The sequence below is a fragment of the Trichomycterus rosablanca genome, chromosome 12 (genome assembly GCF_030014385.1).
Source record: "Trichomycterus rosablanca isolate fTriRos1 chromosome 12, fTriRos1.hap1, whole genome shotgun sequence".
NCBI classification, from domain to species: domain Eukaryota; kingdom Metazoa; phylum Chordata; class Actinopteri; order Siluriformes; family Trichomycteridae; genus Trichomycterus; species Trichomycterus rosablanca.
In genome coordinates this window covers 1610444-1630158 of record NC_085999.1, presented here as the reverse complement: position 1 = coordinate 1630158, position 19715 = coordinate 1610444, and positions in this window count along the sequence as shown.

The following is a 19715-nucleotide window of genomic DNA, read 5'->3' as shown; positions in this document are numbered from 1 at the left end:
TAAAATTGCCATCTACCCCTCCGTAGGCAAAGACGTTTCCTGCATTTTAAGGTTTGCTTGTAAATAAATCTTTAGAAACTAAATTAATCGAGTGTGTATATACGAGATATATTTACATATAATGGACATTAAAACAGAAAAATTGGCTCTTCTTAAACTTTGAGTTGCTGTTCTGAGTCTGTTCTAGACCAACCACCATCATGAGTAGAATGAGGGGATTGTAAAAGATCAATAGTTAAATACTATTTAGTTGTAGATATTGAATTTTAATTAGGCCTCGTGTTTATTTGATTTGTGGGTAATTAATGGCCAAATTCCATGTCAGTGTGATAACGCTGCTGTAGATTAGGATAAGATTTACCTGTGTTTACCAAAACCCCTGACTGAATGTTGGCGGATGGCAGCTGAATGGTTGTTTCTTCCAGTGTGTCCACAAACTTATCGTATCTCACTGAGTGGACCTACACAGAGCAAACACTGGGCTGTGTGTATGTAGAGGTAATCACCAGATCAATCCAACGTGAGGACTTGTATGTACACTGTCTGAAAACAGAGACTAAAAGCACAAATAAGGTTTTCAGGACAGCAAATGTGGCTCAGACTTGTGGTACTCTAGTAGGAATGTTACTAAATAACCCATCACCAGTCAATTAGCAATTCTTAGATCAATACACATGACAATTCACCTTGCTTCAATCTGGCAGGCGTTACAGGAGCCTCCGCTCTCGCACCAGCAGGCTCAGGAAGAGCTTTTTCCCAGAGGCTGTAACCCTGCTAAACTCTACCACAACACTTTAAAGTATCACTGCACACTGGATCGCACTAAACTTTTGTACTTTTTAAGTGTTTCATCTCATCTGTTTACATATCAGTATTTGCAAGTTTGCACATGGCACTACTGCACTAATCACACCAGCACAGCAATAATGTATGTACTGTATATACTGTATATTATCCACTATACTTATATACTCTCTTCTATTTATTATCATTCATTTAGCCACTGAAGTCACTTTGTAATTATATAGTGGTCTATACACTGTACAACCATTATCTGTTTACTGTTTTTAATATATGCACCTTCATTTTTACTTATCTGGTCACTACTGCTCTTTTTACTGTATTATATGTAAATAATCTCTATCTTGCACTTCTGGTTAGATGCTACTGCATTCGTTGGCTCTGTAGTTGTACTCTGCACAATGACAATAAAGTTTAATCTAATCTAATCTAAAATAATAGGTAAAAGATGAGTAAGCTGAAATTCGACCCACACCATGTGTTTTCCACAGAATCATATTTTGATGCATTTTCTCTTAAAAGTGCTTTGATTCAGCCACAGTAAGAGTGTGCTCATCACCTCCATCGCAGTCTGGTTTCCTTCAGCCTAAATACCAGACTGTACGGCTCTGAGAAAATCAGCTGGGAACTCACCAAAATTAAGGACCTGTACAAGATTAGAGCAAAGAATAGATTGCTGTAGACCCCAAACATCCAGCAACTCTTATCTTCCATTCCACAACCATTACAGAATCACAGAATACAGGTCAGACGTAATGCCGCCTGCAGATCTTTTCAGATGCAATCCAGATACGTAACACCTCAATATAGTAACATTTTCCTCTTAAATAAAGTTTTTGCACATTGTGGTTTGCACATATGCATTTCTGCATGCACACCTTACCACATTGTCTAGTTCCTGTTTGTTCTGGATTGTCAACCACTGCCAGACGTCCTGTCCATGGTGTAATCACTGACTGTTGGCTGCACTGCCAGCACTTTTGGGCTGTTGTGCAAGACCACTGTCTGATGCTGCACCAGAACCACAGTTCCTGTAAGCATTACCCACACGGGAAACTTTTATGCATTAAAATGCTTTTTTTTTTATTTCATTTTCAGATTTTACCACCACATTATCTTGATCAGGGTTGCATTGGGGGATTGGTTTCCCTGGAATCACTGGTTGTAGTGCTGTAACACCCCTTGGACAGGACGCCAATCCATCGTGAGACAATCATTAGTTGAGCAGCCGAGGGTGACAGTGGCAAGGAAAAACTCCCTTAAAATTACAGGAAGAAACCTTGAGAGGAACCAGACTCACCCTCCTTGGGTGGCCTGAAGGTTAATTTGAATAAATAGGATTTACACAAATCAAACATACACAAAATTAAATTAACAGCCAGAAGCCAACATGCAACACCAGCAAATCTGATGAACATGAGAGCACCAGACCGCCCAGACATCCAGGACCGGAGCCACACACCCCTAGTTTGAAAAGACTAATCAAAAGCCTGAGTAAATAAATATGTTTTCAATCTAGACTTGACACCCCTTGGACAGGACGCCAATCCATCGTGGGACAAACATTAATTCATAATTTAAACCGGTGACCACATTCATTGGCTACAGGGCAGCAGGTATAACAGCATCAGAAGCCACCAGACCCCAGACCAGCAGGACAAAAGCTGTGCAGTCCTGGTCAAAACGAAGAACGAAGAACATTAAGCCATGGGTGAAAAGTTTGGTGCTGAGGAACTTCGTTGGCCCACACAGAGCCCTGACCTTAACCCTATTAAACATCAGTGGAGTACGTTGGAGCATTGTTTGCTAACCAGGTATTTTCTTCAACATCAGAAAGGGTACAAATTCAGAAAGACACACTACAAAAGCTTGTCAGAAGATGAGAGGATGTTATGGCTGCAAAAGAGGGGGCACTTTATATTAATTCCCATGATTTGGGAGTAGGGCCGGTGCTAGGGGGGGGCTGAGTGGGGCATTGCCCCCCCAAATTGTGTCTATGCCCCCCCGGGCGCGTCTTCCGACGCACCCCCCTCCCCTTGGTGAACCTGCGCTTGGTCCCGTACTCCGACACGCCCCCCTCCCCTTGGTGATCCTGCGCTCTGTTGCGTATTCCAGGCACATTTTTCGGACCACCGATCGATATCGGGTGCTCTATTTCTACGTTTCCACGCCCTCCCCCAATTTGGGGGCCCTGGTGACTCTGTCCCACTTTTCCCCCCACTACGACGCCCCTAGGTTTTACTGCCCCCCCAAGCAAAGCGGTCCAGAACCGGGGCTGTTTGGGAGCAATATGCCCAACAAGCTCATGGTCAGTTGTCCAAATACCTTTACAATCTTACCATCTAGTGTGTGTTCCCCCAAATGTTACTGTTCCCCTGTAAGAAACTTTCTCTTACTACTACCAAAACAAAGCCTCCTGCGATCTGCCACATCTTGTGTCAAGGGCCTCACGCAATGGGCTCAGTGTGTTTTTCGTCTGACTTCTGGAAACCACATGTGAATATTATTTTATATATAATAGGTAATATATTGCAGTACAGTGATTTAAAAGCAACACGTTTACTGAATGTGTCTGAACCACAGTGCAAAACAGTAAACAAATAAAATCAAGGCTAGAAAAACAAACAAGTAGAATAACAGGAAAACACAAACAGCTGTAACAGCTGTGAGCATTCGTTAAAGCTGTCATCGGTCTCTAAACGTGCAGTATTCCTGCAGCCTGGCCTGAGGAACTTGCTGGCTGTGGGCAGTCAGAGGATCATGTTGCTTCCAGATGTTAAAGTCCAGAACATTCCAGAGGTGCTTTATGGGGTTAAAGCAAGGGGCAGCTCAATAAGATATAGGGGGAGATGTACCATGCAGATCCCAGAAACCGTATTTCTCCAGGAAGAGGGTGGAGGTGGACGCTCAAGAATCCGGATCTCGGGTAGCCCAACAGTGCTGAGATTTCGAGCTCTTGAGTTCGAACCTCAGCTCTGCTATCAGCTGGACGGGTGCCTACACAGACACACTATTGGATTTCCCATCGCTGTGGCAATTGTGGCCTCTGCTGACCGTTCGAGGCGCCTGCACGGGAGGCTGCTGGTCACAAATGGCAGCACACAGCTCTGTGAGACTCTGCCTTGGAAGGTGAAAAGAAGCGATCTATGGCAGAGGGCCTCTGCCCTCCTAATCATAGCCAAATCCAATTGGCTACAATTAGTTTGGATGAAGGGGAAACAGATTGAGTTCACTGAAAAAAAGGTAACGGACTTGGTTCACTGAGAAATACTAGCACGGTGGCTTAGTTAGTCAGTAATCAGCAGATCTTGGGTTTGAATCCCAGCAGTTCCTTAGAGACAGTAGCCTAGTGGATAGAGCTTTGGACTAAAAATCAAAAGGTTGAGTTTGAATCCTGGCCACTGCTGGACCCTTGAGCAAGGCCCCTAACCCTCTTAGTTCCATGCTCTATGCCAGTGGCTCTCACCCTTTCTTCTCTTAGACCCTCAATGTTCAAAAAAATTGTCTGGGACACCTGACATGGGTTATGATATTATTCTTTTTATTATTTAGCAAGGATGACAAAAGGTATTAAGTTCTTGCCCATGGGAATTTCGATGAGTCCACGATGAAAGTATAAATGAAAGTATATATGATTAAAGTATAAATGAAAGTATATATGATGAAAGTATAAATCTATAATAAAGCTTCCTCTTCGGACAGGGTGCCAAACTATTGCACGGCTTCAGCCAAAAGAATATTAGTGAATAATTATGAATTACAGCTGTATTAAAGCTCGTCCACTATTGGTTGCTTTTAATAATAATAATAATAATACATTTTATTTATATAGCGCTTTTCAAGATACTCAAAGACGCTTTACATAAGACAAATAATCAAAACAAATACGTACATACACCATACAAATCATAGTACAAAATCAAAATAGTACATCAACATCAAGAATAATTAAGATAAAAACAAAGAGAGCAGCATAAGACAGTTCATTAAAAATCGGGAAGCCAATGAAGTTTTTGTAGAACAGGTGTAATATGATCACGGGAGCGAGTATGAGTAAGGAGGCGAGCAGCTGAATTCTGGATATACTGAAGTTTTTTTAGGATTTTGTTAGATGTACCATAAAGGATGCTATTGCAATAATCAATTCTGGATGTAATAAAAGCATGAATCAAGGTTTCGGCGGCAGAAAAGGAGAGTGATGGACGTAGACGTGCTATGTTTTTTAGATGAAAGAAAGCAGTTTTGGTGATGTGATTTACATGGCGGTCAAAAGAGAGGTTGCTATCAAAAATTACACCAAGATTTCGGATGTTAGAAGACGGAGACAAAGTGTCATTATCAATGGTAATTTGAAAATTTTTTGTGGTTTTTGCCAGGGTTGTAGGACCTACGATGATCATATCTGATTTTTCACAGTTTAATTTGAGGAAATTAGCTTTCATCCACAATTTCATTTCAGTGATGCAATTTGTCAGAGTGGAGTGAAGTTCAGTATTAATGGATTTGGAGGAGATGTAAAGCTGAATATCATCAGCATAGCAGTGGAAATGTAAACCATGCCGACGTATGATGTCACCAAGGGGGAGCATATAAAGAATAAACAAAAGGGGACCTAACACTGAGCCTTGGGGAACGCCTTGGGACAGTGGAGCAATGGCAGAACTACAATTGTTGATATTAACAAACTGTTGTCTGTTTATGAGATATGACCTTAACCACAAAAGGGCAGTACCAGTGATGTTGACAGAGGATTCAAGGCGGGACAGAAGAATGGAGTGATTAATGGTGTCAAAAGCTGCAGTAAGATCAAGGAGGACGAGAATATTAATTTGTCCAGAGTCTGAGGAAAGAAGAAGGTCATTTGTGACTTTGAGGAGGGCTGACTCAGTGCTGTGCTGGGGGCGGAAACCAGACTGAAATGATTCAAATAGATTATTGGAATTTAGGTGATCTTTGAGCTGTGAGGCAACAACACGTTCCAGTATTTTCGACAGAAATGGAAGATTGGAAATGGGCCGAAAGTTACTCATAATGTTAGAGTCAAGTCCAGGTTTTTTAAGTATGGGAGTAACAGCAGCCAATTTGAGTGATTGAGGGACTGAGCCAGAACTAAGAGAGGAATTGATTATCTCTGTGATAAGTGATGAGATAACTGGAAAACAACCCTTAACAAGTTTTGATGGAGCAGGATCCAAAACACAAGTGGAGCTTCGCATCCCTGTTAAGATCTCAGATAGGTCCAAAAGAGACACAGGTGAGAACTGAGACAGAGGCTGGGTAATAAATTGAGATGAGATAGGCGGAGAAACAGAGATGACAGGGGAAACTGTCAGAAAATTGTGGATATTCTCAACTTTTGTTTGAAAAAATGAGAGGTAAGAGTTACACTTGTCAACTGTAAAGGAATTGGTAGTATTGTCAATTGGTTTGAGAAGTTTATTTATTGTGGAAAAGAGAGTCTTAGGATTTGTTGATCCAGCATGTATGAGTTCGGAATAGTAAGTGGATCGGGCTGCCGTAAGAGCGTCTTTGTAATGTTGAAGATAATCAGAATAAATCTGATAATGTACTGTTAGACCGGTTTTCTTATAAAGTCTTTCAAGCTGGCGTTTACGGGATTTCATTTGGTGAAGCTCAATTGTGTACCATGGTGCGGAATGACTAAATGAAACAAATTTGGTTCTCAAAGGAGCCAGCTCATCAAGACATGAGGCGAGTATGTCATTATAGTAATCGACAAGGTCAGATGAATTACTAGACAGTACAGGACAGACAGACATCTTTTTAACAAGAGAATCTGAGAAAGCAGAGGGAGAGATATATTGAAGATTCCTGAAGGATATTTTACGTTTAGCTCTAGTGATGGGCCTAGTGACCTCAATGTCCATGATGATTGTCAAATGATCAGAGACAGTAAGGTCATGGCTGGACGGCTGATGAACTAGGACACCAGTAGAGCAGACAAGGTCAAGAGTATGACCTTTTTTATGAGTTGGAAAATGTATATGTTGTGTGAAATTAAAACACTGTAACAATTCCAAAAATTCCCTGGCAAATTTACAGTTGTTGTCATCAATATGGATGTTAAAATCACCCATAAGCAGTACAGAGGATGAGAGGGCACTAAGCTGGGTTAAAAAATCTGAAAAATCAGAGAGAAAGGAAGCGTTTGGCTTTGGCGGACGATAAACTACAGCAGTGACCAGAGGAGTAGGCCCTGACAACTTGAAAGCCAGGTGTTCAAAAGAAAGAGCAGCAGGAAAAGACAAAGTGGTTATTTTAATATCATCCCTATAGACTGCAGCAACACCACCACCTCGCCCTTCCATACGAGGTTCATCAATATACGAGTATCCCATTGGCGTGGTCTGATTTAACATAAAATAATCCAAGGGTTTATGCCAAGTTTCAGTGAGACAGAAAAAGTCTAGTTCACTGTCAGATATAAATTCACTAAGTACAGTACTTTTTGTGTTGAGTGAACGAACATTAAGCAATGCCATTTTCAAGTGGTATTGTTGTGTAGTTGGCTGTGAGGAACGAGGAAGAGAACGGAGATTTGCTAAGTCCACTCCGCGTTTCCCATCCCACTCCGTGGACAGCGTTGTCATGGAGACTACACCGCTACTGGTGTGCAAGGCAGCAGCGCTCTGATGACGTGTTTGCGGAGCGACAGTGCGCACGGCTGACCAGAAGGATGGAATAGCGTTACCGTTTCGAAGATAAACAAGCTTTCTCCGGGAGCCCCTGTGAATATAACGAGGCCGGCGAAGGAGTCCAAGCTGTTTGATGACTGAAATACACGATGGAGTAGTGCAGTTGTTGAACTTCCTCAGCTGGTCAACGGAATAGTTCAACATCGTGCCGATCCCAGGAAAACTCATCCACCGTTCACCACCGGCCGCAGACGCGATGTACAGTAGAAAGAACAAAAAGTATCAAAAGCACAAATAAAAGTATCAAAAGTAACATAAAAGAAATAGATCCACAAGGTGTGTAAAAAGATGAAAACGAAAAACGATAAAAATACAATAAAATACGGTAAAATACGGTAAAATACGGTAAAATACGGTAACGGTAGCGGCAGCCAAATGCGCCAGCGTCCACCATCACCATGGCAAAAAATTTTCTATGTTTTACTGGAAAACACACACGACCACACAAAGGAGAAGACTGAAGAAGAAAAAAAACTAATTACACAGGAACACTGGTAACAGGTGACAGGTGAGAGTCGTTAATTAATTTTCATTGTCTTCCAATTTCTACCTTCTGTTACCTGTTCTGCCAAATCACGACCCATCTGCCATATTCCCTCCTGCACTCAGGTGTTCTCATTTAGGTGTACTGTACTGTCATATACAGTATGTGTTAACAGAGCTGGCCAATACAAATCAGTGGAGTTCTTGTATTATGCCTGCTATCTTTGGTTCATAAGGCTTTACTCGAACACCTGGGGAAGCATCTTAGCTTAGACGGCCATGCCTTGCAAGTTCTGCTTCAACAAAAGAGACGTATAATCAATGTATATCCACAATATAAATCCTCTACATTTTTATGCTTATTAAATGTAATTTAGTCTCTAAGAATCTCTGGGAGTTTGTCAAACTGATTAGGCAACCCTAAATAACGATCAATGGTTTATTGTTATTATTATTATTGGTTGGTCTTATCTGGCTTTAAATAATTATTTTATTATCATTTTAATTTAACAACTGAATAACTTTGGACACATTTGTTGGTATATAAATAATCCAGGCACTCAGTTCCTGCCCTGACGACTCCGGTGGCACCAAAAGCACACAATAAAACAATTCAGTCTGTGCTATTGCTTCCTAAAGTCCTTAGAAAAGCTGCCAACACTAATGTGGACTTAAGGACTACAGGAAAAGAAGAGTGAGAGAGAAAGACGGGTTAAGAACGAGCGAGAGAGGGGGGTGGCTGCCTACCACTTAACCACTATAAAGTGTTATATTTTTCTTAAAGGAACAAAGGGTCAGTGTATTAGGAACATAACATCAAATACCAGGGTTATAAGAACACTTACTGCCCTGCTTAAACTGGCTAAAGATTGTTTGCTGGTTCCATCTGGTGTTTATAGACAAAAGCCCCTCAACAACCAGCTAAAAACCATCTGACCAGCATCCAAAACCCTTCTAACATTAAACCCTTCTAACAACCCTGACCAGCATACAAAACCCTTCTAACATAATTGAACCCTTCTAACAACCCTGAATAGCATCCAGAACCATTCTAAAACCACTGAACCAGCATCCAAAACACTTCTAACTTCTAGCACCATTGAACCCTTCCAGTAACCCTCACCAGCATCAACGACCCCTCCAACAACCACTGAACCCTCCTAACAACTCTTACCAGCATCCAAAACCCTTCAAAAACCACTGAACCAGCATCCAAAACCCTTCTAACATCACTGAACCCTTCTAACAACCCTGACTAGCATCCATAACCCTTCAAAAACCACTTAACCTTCTTAAAACAGCCTGACCAGCATCCAAAACCCTTCTAATAACCCTGACCAGCATCCAAAACCCTTCTAAAAATGATGAACTCTTCTAACAACCCTTAACTAGCATCCAAAACCCTTCTAAAACCACTGAACCAGCTTCTAAAACCCTTCTAAAACCACTGAACCAGCATCCAAAACCCATTTAACACCACTGAACCCTTCTAACAAACCTAATCAGCATCTAAGAACACTTCTAACAACCCCGACCACCATCCAAAACCCTTCTAAAACTGCAGAACCCTTCAAACAACCCCGACCAGCATCCAAAACCCTTCAAACCACTGAACCAGAATCAACAACCGTTCTAATATCATTGAATCCTTCTAATAACCCTGACCAGCACCCAAAACCCTTCTAAAACTGCTGAACCCTCCTAACAACCCTTACCAACACCCAAAACTTTTGAAAACCACTGCACCAGCATCCAAAACCCTTCTAACATCATTGAACCCTTCTAACAATCCTGACCAGCATCAAAAACCCTTCTAACCACCACTGAACCCTCATAACAACTCTTACCAGCATCTAAAACTTTTTTAAACCACTGAACCAGCATCCAGAACCCTTCTAAAACCACTGAACCCTTTTAACAACTCTGACCAGCATCCAAAACCCTTCAAAAAACACTGAACCAGCATCTAAAACCCTACTAACATCATTGAACTCTTCTAACAACCCTTACCAGCATAAAAAACTATTCAAAAACCACTGAACCAGCATGCAAAATTCTTCTAAAACCACAGAATCCTTCCAACAGCCCCGCCAGCATCCAAAACACTGCAAAACCCCCAAACCCTCATAACAACCCTGACCAGCATCCCAAACCCTGCTGTCCGAAGTTAAGTGATGAGTTAACTGTGTGAACTGTTTCTATCTGTCTGTAATGTTTATTTTCATATTTTACCCAGAACATGAAAACAACAGCTAATACTAACGTCGCCATTCAGCAATCCTTTCTTTCTGATGGAAACTGGCTAGACTAACTCGAGCTCTGGTTTCTGTTTTTAATTTCTCCCTACCAGGCAGTCACATACACAAAAAAGCACAATTTAAATAACAGGCTAATCCATTTGGCAATCGGCAAGTCCCAGTGTTCGTGACTCTGGAAATAAAGTATTACTGTTTATGCAGAGGAAGGATTTGGCATCTGAATATAGACACGACTTACACAAATTACAGGGATGGCAAAAATTCATCATCTATTTTAGGTTCCCTTTATTGAAAACACAGCTGCTAAAAAGCCCAGTGTGATCTCATAGAAGTGCTGCTACCACAGTGCTGGCAACCCAAGGGTCAGACAGTCAGATTCTGGCATGGCGGAGTTTGTACGCGGGGCAAATGCCTCCACCTAGGGGAAGTGCACAAAGTAGCATGAAAAGTTTACAACAGTCAAAATACATTGTTTTCTGTACATAATGACATTAAAATATTATATTTTTTCTGAACAAGCAGCTGACACCTTAAAGAAAAGCCTGAATAAAATAAATAAGCAAATTTAAGCAAAATGCTCGGAAATACTAAACTGTAACAAAACCGTCTATCGTACAGATTGGTACAGACCTCAGGTTACAGAATCATGCCCACCTGCCGTGCCATTATGGTCAGCAGAGGACATGGAGGCGCAGCATCACCCAATCAGGCAGTTTCTGCGCCTCATCAGCATTAATTTGCTGCAACTGGCGGACATCTTTAAATACCGGCTTTGTTGGCCACTCTGTAGCGGGCTCATTGTATTGTGCTGTATCGTGTTTGTGTGTCTGGAACTCTATTCTCTTTCCAGCTTTTTGTCCTAACTGATCTCTGACCATTCCTGACCTTTGGTGGCCAAAAAACAGCTACCAGTTCCTTTTTTAATCTGTCTTGACAAGCTGCTTTCAACACGTTACCTATTTTGGCACAGAATGAGGTGCACTAGGAGAAGGGGCATGGTGACGCTGTGCTGTCCTTAAGCTTAAAAATATCAGCCACAAGTGCTGACGCTGATAATCAATCCTGGTCTATTTTAACTAACCAACCACACTGATATTTACAATCTCCTTCTGCAGATAAAACTAAAACTATAAATTTAATACTGATTGGACATTTTAGTGCTACGAGAAGTGAATTCGTACTATATAATAAAGAAATTCCTGGCCTATTTTTGTCATTTATTATGATTATAAAAAGCCTCATGAGCTTAAGTTTCATATAGTATCATGTGGTTTGATGCGTCCTGAGAAAGGGTGACGAATTTACCATCATTCCTAAGCCAAACCTTAACAAATTACAACTTTTATACACGTTTTGACAATTAATAGGCGTCTGCTAGTGCAGTGCAGGGGGCCTCAGTGAGCAGTAAGAGCATTAAGAAGTCATGTTGCATTTGATTTGATAAGACAATAGAATCAATAGGCTATAACCACATGGCAAATCTCTTGTGATGCCGTATCATATGTTGGGTCTTTGAGCTTGGACCTGAATGACCAGGTGAGGAAGCTCCTACCACCAGTTCACCAGAAGTAAACCCACTACATCAACCAGTATGAGAAAATATCAAGAATATACCTTTATCAGGGGTTCATCAAATTTGCCATGAACAGGAACACAAAATCTTTACTGAAAGCGTAAAAATAATATAACCCATGTCAAGGGGGTCCCAAAATTTTATTTCGAACTCAGGGGGGTCTAAGAGAAGAAAACGTTGAGAATTGCTAGTGCTAGTGTATGATCAGAGGTGGAAAGAGTACTAAAATATTGTACTCAAGTACTATTACTTTAAATAATTTTTACTTAAGTACGAGTAAAATTACTAGTCTAAAAACCTACTCAAGTAAAAAGTAACTCATTTAAAATGTACTCAGAGTAAACGTTACTTTTTTAACAGCAGGGGGGTCTCTCCTGTGTAATGCAAACAGGACCAGTGGATATAAATCTCACAATAGTTGTTTTTATTCAAATATAATAGAAAAAAACATGTTGATACAACATTTAAAACATTTAGGGATGTGTAATTTGTCATTTTAGTACAGACCATCCCATAAAACATTTTCAAACTGTATAACCACTGAAGTTGGCATTAATTGTGGATTCTATAGACTAGCCTTCTATTTATCACCAACAAATACCAAACAACAGTCATACTGCAAATCCATAACTCACAACAAGTCAAGGTTACAAGTGTTGTGACTTTCACTGAATGACCCAAAGAAAACCTTCAAGATGTAAAACAAAACTTTGCCATTCTTTGACATCAGACTATGTTATGTTGTCAAATAATGAAACATCAAACTCCAAACATGTTAAACTTTTAAAATCACCCTTCCCTACTCTATACCTAGATTACAGCTCCTTTATTTTAGCACCAGTTTATTTTACATCGCAGAATTCACTGCAGCAGTTTCCCAGACGCAGATTTTTTTTTTTTTTTTTTTTTTTTTTTTTTTTTTTTTTTTTTTTTTTTTTTTTTTTTTTTTACTCAGTAACGGATGTTATTTAAAATGTAACGAATTACAATTCTTAATACAAAACATACTTAAGTAAAAGTAAAATTACTAGTTGTAAAATCTACTTTAAAAAGTACAAGTACACAAAAAAAATACTCAATTACAGTAAATGTAATTCGTTACTTTCCACCTCTGTGTATGACTATGCTGAATTATCATCCTGTGCATGCACTGCCTTTGTAGACATTACAGGCAAGGCCTTAGTGATGAACGCCAACTCTACAAGGGGAATAGGGTGGCATGACTATTGACTATTCTAACGTTAGTTTGTTTTTACTTTATACAATTACTGACAGTTTTAGCACCGTTATTTATTCCACAGTTATAAAAACTTAAATTGAAGTGCTTGGGGCAGGTGTTACAATAATAAGTGCCCCTTTAACTAATGGGGACACTGACATATCATAACATTACGATGTCTAGATGTGTAAACAGACTACAGGCTACAACGTGCAAGAGGTCCATAGGTGCCCGTAAGGTGACAGGGCGTGAGGATTGAGAACTTTTCCCAGAACTATTTTTCATTGTGGGTTTGTCACGTCTACACTGATTTTTGATTTGCACCATTGCTCATTTCCTCTTAATTGCACAACACATACAGACAAATGACCACGCTATGCAGTACACGAGATGTAAAAAACCCTTCGCCCTTTTTAACTCCTAACCACGACCACATTAATCCCACATTAACGTCACTGAGTCTCTGTGTGGTTATAAATATTGGGCCTACAGATGATTCAGATATCTGAGTCAGTTCTCTCAAAGCCAGAAAGACAGGCGTTGTTTTTGGAACACGTGAAGAAAGTTTTAGCTCTCGTTGCTGAATAGACATGTCTTGGAAAGAATTGAAATAATTCTCTCCACCCAGTAAATGTTGCCTCTCTCGAACTCCGTCCAGATTCTTAATAATAAAAAAAAAAAAACTGTGTTATTTAAGTATGGTTTGCATTGTCTGAATAAGACCAGATAAACACAAATAAATTAAAATTAGCAAGAGGAGCAGATTCATATTCTGCAATGACCACATTAGGTTACTATTAATGAGTTCATATTACATTACAACACTAAAAGAAATAGTAGTAGTAGTAACAGTAGTAGTAATAGTAATAATTGTAGTAGTAGTTACAGTAGTAGTAATAGTAATAATAGTAGTAGTGGTAATAGTGTAGTAGTAACAGTAGTCGTAGTAGAATTAAAATTAGTAGCAGTAGTAATAGTAGTAGTAAAAGTAACAGTAAAAGTAATAGTAGTAGTAGTAATAGTAGTAGTAACAGTAGTGGTAAAAGTAATAGTAGTAGTAATATTAGTAGTAGTAATAGTAGTAGTAACAGTAAAAGTAATAATAGTAGTAATAGTAGTAGTAACAGTAGTAGTAACAGTAAACGTAATAGTAGTAGTAGTAATAGTAGTAGTAACAGTAGTAGTAACAGTAAAAGTAATAGTAGTAGTAGTATTAGTAGTAGTAGTAGTAGAATTAAAATGAGTAGCAGTAGCAATCGTAGTAGTAGTAACAGTAGCAGTAGTATTAGAATTAAAATTAGTAGTAGTAACAGTAAAATAAATAGTAGTAGTAACAGTAGTAGTAGCAGTAGTATTAAAATTAAAATTAGTAGTAGTAACTGTAAAAGTAACAGTAGTAGTAACAGTAAACGTAACAGTAGTAGTAATAGTAGCAGTAGTATTAGAATTAAAATTAGTAGTAGTAGTAACAGTAGTAGTAACAGTAAAAGTAGTAGTGGTAGTAGTAATAGTAAAAGTAATGGTATTAGAAGTAGTAACAGCAGTAGTAACATTAAAAGTAATGGTAGTAGAAGTAGTAGTAATATTTATTTGCATTATAATGAACCTTATATACAGTATGTTCGGCTCCTTGTAATTTAAACTGAGTGTTAAATAAAGTTTTTGATTTTGAAAGGGAAACAGATTCGTTTAAAATCTAGTGAAACGAGCTAAAAAAAAATGCAATATTCAGATCCATGGCTCCATCTAGAGGTAGAAAATCCATCTTTCAGCAGCATCAATTCTCCAGCATTATTCTGGATATATGATATTAACAAATATATGCAGTAAAATTTTAAGGGGGGAATGGTGCTGCTTAAAGTAAAACTTAAAGTATAAAGAAAAACAATTCAGATGAACACACACAAAGGGCCTAAAGTAAATATCCCAAATCTGTCCAGGTTATTCCTGCCTTATGCCCAGTGTTTCCTGGTAAAAATCAGACCAGCTGCGATCCTGACCAGGATCATGTGGTTGATGTCAATGAAATGAATATTAGAAGTACCTGCCAATAATAAAAAGTAAAAAAGATTTATGCAAATAAGAGATGTGTGAGGTAAAATATACAGGCTGTTTAATCTGGGGCATGATGAAGTTCCAAGTGAACAAACTGTCAACAAGAAATTTACATCAAATCCTTAAACTCATTACTTGACTTTATTTAACCGACTAAATTCTATTATTATGGTGAACTCTAGCTTTACATTATTTAGGCTTTAAATTGGTGTAATATCTTTTTCAATAGGACAAATATTTGATTCTCTTTAAAGCGTTGGTCCATTTAAGGTTACTTCCTCACAATGTTTAAGATGTTTTACTTTTCTACTATCATCCTAGACTTGCTCATTAGGTTTTTTGGACCCGGTATTCTGTATGGCTGCTTTGAGACAATCTTACATGGTGGAAACCACTAAACAAATCAACGTTGCCCTGTGATGAGCTGTTTATCCTGGACAGGTTTGTGGTCAGGTTTGAACCCAACCTTTCATTTTTCATTCTGTGAGTCTGGCATCATTTGGAAAAGCTGGGCACAAGGCAAGAATTTACCCTGGGCATCCCGCCTCATCACAATGCAAGACACATTTACACACGTACCCCTCATACCCATACCTAGGGGCAATTTAGAGCAACCAAACCACCTTCTGTATATTTTGGAGAGGAAACCCAAACACCCAGAGGAATCATATGTGGGCATGTAAAGAACGTGTGATGCTTTTCAGACCCAGGTCACCACAAACCAAGTTGTTGTACAGCGTAGACTCAATACATTTGCATCTACATATACATTGTTTATGAATGTAAACAGTAGCCATACAAAGCTTAGCATTTTTAAAATAGTATTTGCTCAGTGATGGTCTTATAGTGGACTCTTAGCATGGGTGGAGTAGTTTGGAATGGTTGGGGGGTAAATAGTGCCACACATTGTACAGAGTAACATGTACAATACAGGCAGTAATTGTATGAATATAAGAAGCACCTGTGTAGTAGATGTTCTTATTAAAAATGCAAATGAGCCCTTTTATTGTGTATATTTTATTCAGTCTCCTTCAGGTGAACCTAGCAAACAATTAGCAACTGTGTGCTCGTTTGTAATGAACGCGATGACGCTGCGCATTACGTAACTCTGGCGTCACCGGGACGGATGGATGAGGTTGGGCTTTTCGATTCCAGAAATTACGGAGTCGACTCCCATTCTGATTCGAAGTTTTGGGAATTGAATGATTCATTTCGAAGAGTCGATTACACACCATAATTATCCGTCCAGTCCAAAAATGATAACATTTATGAAATATATTAAACATTTCTATATTAAATCATTGATGGTAAGAGCTACATGAATGATATTAGCTTAAACAATTAACAACTAAAGTCTAATATTTGATTTACATTATTTATTTACATTTTTATTACATATTTATATCACTTAATATAAATGAAAACAGTGATAGAGTTGATACAGTAATAAATCTTATTTTAATACACAACCTTTGTATGTATTTTATTTCTTCTGGTGCTTTGCAATCAAATGTGTTTGTTATTCATTTATTCATTCAATGCCTGTTTTACAACTGCTTTATCCTGGTCAGGGTCCAGGTGGGATCGATTCATTGGGCGAAAGACAGGAAACACCCTGGGAACACACACATGACTGTCTGCATGTCTTTAGAGTTGTGGGGGGAAACCGGAGCATCCGGAGGAAACCCACACGGACACAGGGAGAACATGCAAACTCCACACAGAAAGGATCAAACCCAGGCTTTTCCTGCTGTGAGGCCGGGGTTAGAGTTGCTGTATTATTATTACTATTATATAGATACTTTATTTATCCAGAGGGAAATTACTAAATATTATTATTATTATTAGTTCTATTTTAATGCTAAAAATTATATAAGAATACATATTTGTTGTTATATATTAACTTATTTATTAATAGTTTTCATTCAAAGCGAGTTACACAATTATGACTTGGTACAATTTGAGCAATCAAGGGCCTTGCCCTTGTGCAGCACGGTGGCTAAGTGTATAGCACTCTATGATTTGGAAGAATCCTTGGCTTTACACTGACAGCATCATCTGAATCATTTTACTGTATGGTGTCGACTCTTACGATTTCGGTTCAGCAATCGATTCCCAATACAAGGAATCCGTTCTAGGAATCGACTCTCCTGAGGGATCGATTCTTAGTCCTCGTAAACTGCAGCAGCTGGTCGGTGGGAGGTGAGGAGCGTCTTCATCATCATCATCATGAGCAGCATGGAGCTCCGGGAGAACCGCGCTGCCGTCTGACTGCGCTCCTGCACACCCGTTCGCCGAGACAGCCGCACAAACGCACCCATGCAGGTAAGAGAACAGGCTTACACACCTCACACACCATTTACACAGCTCTCATCCATCCATCCATCCATCCTTCCGTCCATCCATCCATCCATCCATCCATCCACCCGAATGCATGTGTGTTTGGTAACAATAAGGAAGATGCGCCTCCTCTAGCTGCTCTCCATCAGGTCCGCTCTGCAGAAGTGACACACTTCTCCAGGCGTGTGTAGTGTAGCTGTGATGAAGGGTGTGTGTGTGTGTGTGTGTGTGTGTGTGTGTAGGTGAAGCGTGTGGGAAGCATGTACCAGCTGATCGAAGCTGGGTGGGTTTGTAAGTGACCCCTCTTTAATAGGTTAATGATCAAGCTAAGGATGATGATAATGGATGCCAGGTCGCTCATTATTACCCTCAGCTTCCAGTCTGACCAGAACCAGGACTACTGGGATTCTCCCCAAATCCATCGTTGTTTCAATTGTAATCTATTGATCGTACTGAAATCCTAATTCATCTTACTGGTTCGTTTACTGGTGTGGCATGGTGGTACAGATTACCAGGTAGATTAGGTAGAGCAGCTCCAGGGGCCCTTTGCTGCTTGCTTTGCAGTTTGGTATGTTCTTTACAGCGTTTTGTTTTTTTCCAGCCTTTTAGAAACATGCCAACAGGTGGATTGGATGCTTCAAATGGTGTGTGTAATGCCTTTTTGATATATTAGTGCCCTGGATTAGTGTGTTTTTGCCTTGTGTTTATTTATTCATTGTCTGTTTTACCACCGCTTTATCCTGGTCAGGGTCGTGGTGGGTGTAATTTATTGGGCGAATGGACAGATCACGACCAGAACAAGGACTACTGGGATCCTCCCCAAATCCATCGTTGTTTCAATTTCAACCAATTGATCGTACTGAAATCCTAATTCATCTTACTGGTTTGTTTACTGGTGTGGCGTGGTGGTAGATCTCAGCAGGTAGATTAGGTAGAGCAGCTCCAGGGGCCCCTTGCTACTCGTTGTGCAGTTTGGTATGTTCTTTCCTGGTACTTTGTCTTTTCCAACCTTTTAAGAACATGCCAATGTATTTTATATTTACATTTTCAGCATTTAGCGGACGCTTTTACCCAAAGCGACTTACAGTACTGTGACAGTATACAGTCTAAGCAATTAAGGATTAAGGGCCTTGCTCAAGGGCCCAACAGTGGCAACCTGGCAGTGGTGGGGCTTGAACCAGTGACCTTTTAATTACTAGTCCTGTACCTTAACTGCTAGGCTACAACTGCTATTTTTTGTTTTTACCACCGCTTTATTCTGGTCAGGGTCGTGGTGGGTGTAATTTATTGGGTGAAATGGACAGATCGCGAGTCCATTACTGGTTTTACATACATGCACAGACACACACACACACTTAGGGCAATTTCTGGTAGTTCCAATTGGCCTGACTTCAGGTCTTTGGACTTGTGGGAGGAAACCGGAGCACCCGGAGGAAACCCCGAAGGACACAGGGAGAACATGCAAACTCCACACAGGAAGGACTCTGCCCATCTGGCCGAGGAATCGAACCCAGTACCTTGTTGCTGTGAGGCGACAGCGCTACCCACTGCACCACTGTGCCACCCCATGAATATATACTGTATATATATATACACAGGAAAAAAGGTTAAAATATATCAGTATCAAAATGGAAAATGGCGTCGAGATTCTGAACACCTCGGTTCGAATGTTGGTTTGAATGTCAGCTGGATCTAGCAGGCACGATTGGCATTGCCTGCAGCAGACAATAATTGGCCACTGTGTCTCCTGGGTGGGAAGACCGGACTAAAAGTGGGTGGGGTCTTTAAACGCTGTGCAAGGACCCTGATTAGCAGATAAAGGCACCTGTGCAGAATGCATGGGCGAAAAGAAGGGGTCCGCAAGAAGGCGTGAGCAGGAAATATACTCTCCTCGAACGCAGTCAGGGATCCCCAGCAGCGGAAGACAAATTCGATGTGGATGATTATGAATGTGTGACGTGGGATGCACTGTAATGGACCGGCGGCCTGTCTAGGGTTTCTTGCACCTATCGACTGTGGACTTGACCAGAATAAAAGCTACTGAATAGATAAATGACACTATTTTGATCTTACTTGCATTATTATGCTATAAAGAGATTACTGAGATCTATTCTTGATGAAAACGTTTCTGGACTGGTCGACCAGCTCCGTTTAAACGTCTGCGGCCTCAGAGTTCTGAGTCATACCTGCTCCTGAGGACTGGCTATCTTTTTATATCCCAGCATTCCACACTCACCACCCAGAAGGATGTTGTTGGTTCTACGTTTCTG